General features: G+C 46.3%; 1 protein-coding gene across 1 annotated transcript in view; it reads left to right on the forward strand.

The window, feature by feature from the left end:
* Window positions 1-9,393, forward strand: part of TMEM44 (transmembrane protein 44) — a 32,572-nt gene that overhangs the window by 22,432 nt on the left and 747 nt on the right. The gene's annotated exons all lie outside the window — the stretch shown is intronic.

A 9,393-nucleotide genomic window follows, 5' to 3' on the forward strand; every position in this document is an offset into this window, starting at 1 on the left:
GGCAGGTGAGTAACGTAGCACTTCACCTGCCCGTTTGGTCACTTACTTGGCACCTATTTTCTGAGCATGGGAATTGGAAAGAAAAATGCCTGAAGGCTGGCCTGAGCCCACCTCACAGGGTGGCAGGCACCTGGTAACTTGGTCACAGATGAGAGTGTTACCTCCCCCATTCCACACTCCCGAGGGACTGAAGCCTGGGGACCGATGAAGCCTGAGGACCGATGGTCAGAGAGCCTCAGTCCGGCACTGCCTCTGGCTTATGACTTCTTGCTCTGAGGCTTGCACAGTTCAAATCTTTGCTGGCGTTAGGCTGAGACAGCGTGGCATCTGTCCCCACTCTCGGGCTGCGCCACCCTGCCCGTCTCCCCTGGACTCCCCTGAGGTGGCCTTGGCTGTCTGTCTTGACGGCTTCTGCTTGTCCCCTCAGACCCCTAAGTGAATGCATTCCAGCTCCGCCCCCCCAGGCCCGTGGAGGCCTGGGAGCCCCTCTGCGTCATTGAGGTGATGTGTTTCTCTCTCCTGTGGTCTTTTATGATGTTGTAACTCTCAGATGGTGGCTTTATGTCTGTGTGCTGGGCATACAGCAACTGGGGTGAATACTGCTTCCTGCAGTGCTGGGGAGGAGGGGAGTGGGGGGGAGGGTCCCCGCAGCACCTAGTTCACTCCGTGCCTGCACATCCATCAGTCAGGATGATGGTTGTCATCGCTGACACATACCAGACACTGCGTGCTCTGTACTTTACAAACGGTGCTCCGTGTAATCCTCCCAACAGCCCCGAGGCAGGTACCTTTGTTATTCTTTTTTTTTTTAAGATTTTATTTCTTTATTTGAGAGAAAAAACACATGAGAGAGAGCTTGTGGAGGAGGGGCAGAGGCAGAGGGAGAAGCAGGCTTCCCGCCAAGCAGGGAGCCTGATGCGGGGCTCGATCCCAGGACCCTGGGATCATGACCCGAGCCGAAGGCAGATGCTTAACAACTGAGCCACCCAGGCGCCCCTACCTTTGTTATTCTTGTTTTCCTGAAGAGGGGACTAGAACTCAGTGAGGTTAAGTAACTTGCCCAAGAAAACGTTAATAGTAATAGTAGTAATAATAATAATAATAGGGGGCAGACGTGGGGTTTGACCCCAACCCTGTCTGGCTCTGAAAGCCCTGTTGTTAACCGCTGCACCGCACTGCCTTGGCAGGGACTCCTACCCAGGGAGGTATACAGGCCCGGGCTTATCCTGCATTCCCATTTTACAGATGAGAAACCCGACTCTCTGTCCAGGACTCTTGCCGCCTCCCTGTACTCCCCTGGGTGGTCAGGGCATGCCCTAATAGGAGAAAACACTGGGGTTTGCAAGTAAATGCACTGACGGCAGAACAGGAGAAGGGCCGAGACAGAGACCGAGGAGGCCAGGTGAGCTCACCTGGAGGGAGACTTTGGATTATTTTCACCTTTCCTCAAGTGTGCAGGGCTGGGTTGGTCAGGGCACCAGATGAATGATGCCAGAGCCTTCAGTGTGACCTGTGACCCTGTAGGGAGGCCATGTGTTCGGACTGTGTGGGATTCTGGACGTCTGCACGGGAGACGGCACGCTCCACAGAGACAGGATCCACTCGTTCATTTGCTCACTCATTCACCCACTCAGCACAAGGCAGCCCCGCTCCTGCAGAGCCACCCGAGGGCAGACTGAGCAGATGCTGAGTGTCCACAGTGGGGGCCGCGGCCCAGAAGGACAGGGCTTTCGGGAGTGCCCTTTTCCCTTTCTGGGGCAGCCAGCCCCTGACTTTCCTCCAGTGTTGAAACTGTTCCTGTGCCTTTTGAAGCCCTTCCCTTCCTTTCCCTCCCCTCCCCTCCCCTTCCCTTCCCTTTCCTTTTTTCTTTGCCTTTTTCTTTTCTTTTTCCTTTCCTTTCCTTTCCTCTCCTCTTTTCCCTTTCCTTTCCTTTCCTCTTCCTTTTCCCTTTCCTTTCCTTTCCTTTTTTCTTTTTCCTTTCCTTTCTTTTCCTTTTCTCCAATCCCCCCCACCGGAATGCAAGAAAAGATTTAAGTCCAGCTTTGTGATGAAAGAGTATTTAGTCATTTTTCCCTCTGTGCTCCCTCAAAATGCCATAGACCTGGTGGAAGAAGCTTTGTAGAAATTTTGCAAAGAGGCTGTTTCTGTCGTTGGAACAAAGTCTCTTGTGTGTACATGTGTGGGGCATAAGAACAGGACTGAACACCAGATTGCTCTATTTGAAGAGGGTCAGGTCCCTGTATGTCCCTGCTAATTCTGTGCCTAAGCCTGTTGACAACCAAGACTGCTTGTTCCCTCTCTAAACCCTGCTTCCAGCACCAGCAGACCAGGACAGATTCCTTTGGATGTTTGCCATTCTTAAGGCCAAATCATTCTTTTAAGGAAAAAAATTACATGTATGTGTGTATATATATATGTACACATATATATAACAAAACATGTTTAAGTTTTTTATAAAATTAAATGTATATTTATTATATATAAATTTATATTTGTGTATAAATTTATTACATATATTTTTTAAATATGTATTTATATTAATAGGCTATAAAAGTGCTAATTTTAGAAGAAAATCATATAAGTATAAAGAAGGAGGCCAGAACATTCCAATAAGTCCAAAGGTCAAAATCAAGTTCAGGACATGGATTCTGCCCTCCACGGATCTGTGTCCTTCCCAGACAGCTGGCGCCACTTGCAGTGAGACCATGAGAAAGAATACTTCCTGAAATGTGTGTTCAGTCAGCTGGTTCCCCCGGGGTGAGCAGAGAGCCTCCCCTGGGCCCCAGAGGGAAATGCGCCGTGCAGGACACAGCACAGACTCGGGCTTCTCTGGGCTCTCGCTGACCTGCCAGGCAACCTTGGGCCCCCACTGGACTTCTTGAGTTTTAGCTTCTCCTTCTGTACATAGGAATCTTGAGAGTTGTGCTATACCTGTATTACAGGGTGACTGGGAGGATCAGGTAGGGGCAGCTGGTGTGCTGCACATAGGGTCATGGAAAGCAGGCTGGAGGTGGGCTTGGATACGCACTCTGGGCCTTCTGGCCATGGTATCAGTCGGGCTGCACTCATCCTTTCTCTGGACCTGCTCTGAAAGTGGAGACGATGATTTCAGGGAGGGCGGTGAGGCTCTGCCAAGGTCGGGATGTGAAGAGCACTGTTCCCACAGATGCTCACTCTGAAACCCCAGCTTTGGACTGGGCTGCCTTTAAGGTCCGGCCTAACACCATGACCTTAAGTGTAAAAGTGTATTGTGGAGTTTGGGCAGGCGGAGAGGAGGAAGGAATGCGTGGGGAGAGGAAACCTTGCTCCGTCTAGGGTAAGTGCTATAGAATAGCTTAATGAACTAGAGAAATAGAAAGGGTGCCATTTGGAAGCATATGGTATAATTTTTTAAAGTCTGTAAGGCTCCAGGTCAAAAGGAAATCTACTTAATGAATTCTGGGAGAGAATCAGAGCTGGTCTGTACCTGGCCAGTCTTTAACACTTTATAATTAGAAGAAACAAAAAACTCTGTAATTGGTCCTGAGTCCAATACTGTGTCACCTCCCCAGTATTGGGAAAAGTCGCTTCTCCCTAAATGTAAGAGGACGAAATCTAAAATGTAAGCCTGGAAAGTGACCCTGTTTCCTCAACGGCTAGGACATACCTCAAAAGCCTTCAGAAAAAAGGAAAAGTTACCCCATGCTTTGTAGACGGGAAGCTACATGTTGCTTCTTTGATTTCAGAAGCACAAAGAAGTGTGCTTTTAGAAAGGAGCTGAACTGACATATTACATGCTGTGGTTCATGTCGGTGACAGAATCATGGTCCTAAAGACAATTTCAAGACACGAGGTAATGGGGCGCCTGGGTGGCTCAGCCATTAAGCGTCTGCCTTCGGCTCAGGCCCTGATCCCAGGGTCCTGGGATCGAGCCCCGCATCGGGCTCCCTGCTCCGCGGGAAGCCTGCTTCTCCCTCTCCCATTCCCCCTGCTTGTGTTCCCCTCTCTCGCTGTGTCTCTCTCTGTCAAATAAATAAAATCTTTAAAATAAAAAGACACGAGGTAATGCTCACAGATGTTAAGGGAGAAAAGCCATTTGCACATTGTGGTTTGTGTGTGTGTGTTTATGTGTATTTCAGAGGGCTATTCAGTAACTGTTCATGGAGGCTCTTTCTTGGAGGAGAATTATGGGATAGAATTTATTTTTTTTTTTGAAAAAATTTCTGCACAGAAATTAACACATTTTGCTCTTGAAATAGGGAAAGCCGAAGGCAGATGCTTTCCTCCAGTGTTGAAACTGTTCCTGTGCCTTTTGAAGCCCAGAAAAGCACCAGAAAATGTTATTTATTTTTACTTTTGGGGACATGGAGAGAGATCTCAGAGACATTTGGGTTCATTGCACTCCTTGGGCACATTGTCATTTTTGGCTTAAGAAGTAACTTTAAAAAGAAATCCTGACTACTACTGCCGCTAGAGGGCACTCTTCTTAAATTTTAGACTGATGTTGAAGATTGGGAAAGGAAGTTTCAAGCTTTCTTATCAATCCAGTTGGAGGACTCTTGGGCCTGTTTGTTTGCTCGGTTTTAAATAAACTTTTTAAATTTCGGAATAATTTGAGATTTACAGAAAAGTTGCAAAAGTAGTACAGAAAGTTCCTGTGTGCCTTTGCCCAGTTTCTTGTAATGTTAACATCTTACACGAGAATGCTTCTGGCAAAACTGAGAAATTAACACTAGTACATTACTATTAACTAAACTATAGACTTTATTTGGATGTCACCAGTTTTTCCATTAATATTCTTTTTCTCTTCCAGTATGTCACACTGCATTTAATAATTTTTTTTTTAACAAATACAGCCACTCACTGTGGTAACATCAGATTACTATTGCTATTTTGCATGAACATCTGTATTTTCTAAAGAAAGGTAAAATTTAAGCAACTTTTCTTTCATCTCTCTTTTTATTTCTGTTTCATTTGTAAAAGTTGTTTCACTTTTCAACCCTTACGTCCTCCCAACATCTCTGTCATTTGCAGTGTGTAGAACTATCATTTTAGTAATTTCATATCTTTTCCAATTAATCCTGTTTTTATTTTCAATTCTGTGGGGGTTTTTTTTCCAGTTTATGTCTCCCTCCCACAGCAGGATGTCATTAAAAGATGAATACTATGGAATTATCACTAATTTTGTTGGGTCTAATAATGCACTGTTCTTAGGTTTTTGTTTTTGTTTTTTAATGCCCTTATTTATGAGAGGTGTGCTGAAATATTTACAGATGAGATTATTTATTTTAAAATATTTAAACAAATAAAAAAATTGGGGGAGCTAGATCAAATAAAACAGGGTGTGTCCATGGTTGTTCATTAGATGTTCTTTTATTGGTGTATGGTTGAAAATCTACAATTAAAAAGTTGTTTAAAATGGAAATTTAAGGGGCACCTGGCTGGCTCAGTCAATTAGAGCATGCAACTCTTGATCTCGGAGTTGTGAGTTGGAGCCCCACACTGGGCATAGAGATTACTTTTTTAAAAAGCGTAGGACCTTTAAAAAATAATAATTTTAAAAATAATTTAAATAAATAAAATTTTTTTAAGATTTTATTTATTTGTCAGAGAGAGAGAGCACAAGCGGGGGAAGCGGCAGGCAGAGGGAGAAGCAGGTTCCCCCGCTGAGCAGGGAGCCCGATGCAGGGCTTGATCCCAGGACCCTGAGATCATGACCTGAGCTGAAGACAGACACTTAATGACTGAGCCACCCAGGCACCCCTAAAAAGTTTTTTTTAATGGAAATTTAAAAGAATTGAACAGTAGAGGCTTTGTTTTAATGTGACAACACCAAATCCTGTGGACTGTGTGGATCAGCAGCTATTCCATTCGACAGACACTGACAGATCAGTGTACCAGACATCTGTAGATTCACAGCTCTATGTCAGAAACACACATCTCCCAGGCACTGCGTGAGCTGCCAAACAAACGAGAGCAGACCATCATGCACCCTTCAAGAACCTGCATCAGACATATTTGAGCCTTGGGGTGGAACCACCCATGCAGTAAAGGCTAATTAAAAATGAATCTTGGGGCGCCTGGGTGGCTCAGTTGGTTAAGCGACTGCCTTCGGCTCAGGTCATGATCCTGGAGTCCCTGGATCGAGTCCCACATCAGGCTCCCTGCTCAGCAGGGAGTCTGCTTGTCCCTCTGACCCTCCTCCCTCTCATGCTCTCTGTCTCTCATTCTCTCTCTCGCAAATAAATAAAATCTTAAAAAAAAAAAAAAAAAAAAAAAAAATTAAAAAAAAATGAATCTTGACTGGTAGCAAATACCCTGTATTTTCAAGGGGATTTTATTTGCATCTCTCCTAGTTTTATGGGTTTGAGTTGACTCATCTCAGCCATGTGGTTAATAAATGGAAGATTTATTATTATGCCTGATAATAATAATAATTTCTGATAATAGTAATTTTAAAATCTTGTATAGATTGTAATTTTTCCAAGGACCTGCAGCCTTTCCTAATTATCACAATTATCCTATTGATCATTTAGCTAAATTGTAGCCACCAGTAGCTGCTGCCTTTCTGCTTGCCGAAGTCAGCTTCTCCTCTGCCCCCAGATCACTGAAGGGCCCTGCCGCCTCGCTCACTGGGCTGGCGCTAAGCTCTGCTCCGCTCTGCTCTGTGATGCCGGCAAAATCTAGCCAACACTTGTTTCCATCTCTCTTTTTATTCTGCAGCAGAAGTATTGGGAAGCCCTAAACTCGGAGCAGGTATGGACAATCATACTCTCTCTATTCCAGAAGGGACGTCCCTGTGGCTTGATTCCATTTGCTGTTTTTGTGAGCCCTCCTTGGATGGCCGGGCCCATGCTACGTTCCTTTCGGTAAAAAAAAAGAATGAAAATGAGAGGGGAGTCTGAGGCTCAGGAGATTTTCCACCCTCTCTCAGTTCAGAGTTCTTTCTGCTCTGCCCAACCATCTGGTAGGGACTCAGAAGATGTGTAACCCAAGGAGAAGCATGGTTTGGAGCAAAAGCCCAGGGACAAGCCAAGTAGCTGCAGGTTAGCGGTGGTGATGGTGCTGGGGGTAGCTGTATCCCCCTACACTGTCATTCTGGGACCCTGGGCCACTGGCCTGCAGGGGAGAGCTGAGCTTGCTTTATGCCAACCACCTGTGCCTGTCATCTCCCAGGATTCTTTCTGGTAAGAGCGGAGATCATCTTTTGCTCAGATTTACTTTATGCCTGGATTCCAGCAATGTTCTTATTGCTTAAGATGAGGTTTCAGATAAACATAACAATAAAAAATAAAGAGAAAAAAATTAAAAAAAAAAAAAAGATGAGGTTTCAAAACGCAGTATTCTGGGGATTCAGAAGGAAGAGATTTAAAATGTTTTCATAAGCTTAACCCACTTCAAAGAGTGCACTCGATCGAAGATGCCGGCTGTTTGGCAGCAGCTGAGTTGGTCAGGAGTAGCAAGAACAACTCTTTTTTTTTTTTTTTTTTTTTTATGAGAGAGAGAGAGAGAGCGAGCACATGAGAGGGGGGAGGGTCAGAGGGAGAAGCAGACTCCCCGCTGAGCAGGGAGCCCGATGCGGGACTCGATCCCGGGACTCCAGGATCATGACCGGAGCTGAAGGCAGTCGCTTAGCCAACTGAGCCACCCAGGCGCCCCGCAAGAACAACTCTTAAGTGCTTTCGGGAGCTGGAGCAGTGACTCTGAAATATCGCGGCGGCTAGAAATCACCCTAGGCGCTTGTTAAAATGTCAAACCTTAGGTTCCCAAACCGGAGAGGGTCGAGGGTGGGTGCCCGGCATCCGTCTTTTTTTAATGAGCACCTTGGGCGCTTCGGGTGAGGTTGATCCACAGCCCACTCTGAGAGCTGTGATCTGGAACATGGGCCTCAGCCTGAAATCAGCATTCATCGAAAAGTATACTGTCCATCCTCAAAAAATGGAACAGGCCCCTACTTCCACTACTGGGCCATGGAGGCTCAAGGGCCGGGGAGCTCTTTGACTGGGGCTTTGCTTGTTATCCCCGCCAAGTCTGCAACCACATGTAGATAAGTTAGCATTGGAAGGGGCTGCCACAGCCCCCCAAAGGTGCGGGGGGCCAAGCTGCACCAACCGGATCAGCTTAGTCCCTGGCCTGCAGGGTTACTGGGGAGGGGGTGGCATTTTTAACATGACGCTCCTTTTAGTCACCAAGTAGTAGAACTCCGTTATCGGTAAATCACTAATTGAGTTGGGCTCTTCCTTTCTATTCAAAACAAAGCCACATTTTGTATTTTATAACTGGCATGGTGTGGGCATTTCTCTCAGTGACTCAGGGAGCCCTGCAGACCTTATCTGGGACCCCTAAGAATGGACTGTTGGATTGAGCTTAAGTTTGAGCCGCTGGCGGCATGTTTTTGTTGGAGTTCCTACCACGACTGCCTGTCTCCTTGCCCGGATAGGTCATCTGGCCCAGGCAGACACGTCTTTTCCTGTTATTTCCTGGGTCTCTTGATACTGTCAAATGTGACCTTGTCATCCAAGTTATCAGTCATAGAAACTCAGAATTTAAAGAGGTCATATTTAGTTGCTGATCCAACACCCTAGCTTACCCCTGGAGAAACTGAGGCCCAAAGAAGAGAAAGCAAGTTAGTGGCAGAAGGACTTGAGTCCAACCCCCACTTGCCTCCGTGGCTGGACTCACCAAGAAGTCCCTGCTCTTGGCCATGTGCAAAGTTCTCTCTCTCATTGGTCACATGAGAACAATAGGAGGGCTTCGCAAACGGTGTCATCAAGGCGTATGTGACTGCTTCTCTTTTTTCAACCTTTTACACCTAACCTTTCCCGTACTTGTATGAGTCAGAATAATAAAATATTCACCGCAGTGACCACCATTCTCAATTAAGTTTTAACTGTTTGTTTTGGACAAGTCTGCTGTGCCTCGAGTTTAGAGGAAATGGCATGGTGGGGAGGAGGGGCAGGCCGGTGCCCTGCTCTTAAGGAGCTCAGCATCTACCTGAAAGGACAAGGTGGTGCCCATGTTCAGCTATAAATGAACGGTATGGGCAGAACAAAGAAAGAAGGGTGTGAGAGCTCAATGGGTGAAAGCAGTCAGAGTAGGCTTCCTGGAAGAGGAGGTACTTACCTGGGCCATAAAGAATGGGTTGAATTTGCCTGGTCTATTCCAGGAATGACTTAGGCATGGAGGTGGGCATTCTCAGGATAAAATGACTCGTTCTCACTAGAGTAAAGATGGAAAAGGGGGGTGGGAAGTGGGGCTGGTCCGTTCCAGGTGGTTGTCCATTAACTCCTTGCTCTAAAGTTAAACGTGTCTCATGAGGTCCTAGAAATGCAGGCCTGATTAACCTGCCCTTACTGTTTCTCCTGGTCTGTGCCTGGGTCATGAGAACCAGGCCTGGAAGCTGTTGTTAGCGGG

The sequence above is a fragment of the Neomonachus schauinslandi genome, chromosome 1, assembly GCF_002201575.2.
Source record: "Neomonachus schauinslandi chromosome 1, ASM220157v2, whole genome shotgun sequence".
Lineage (NCBI taxonomy): Eukaryota > Metazoa > Chordata > Mammalia > Carnivora > Phocidae > Neomonachus > Neomonachus schauinslandi.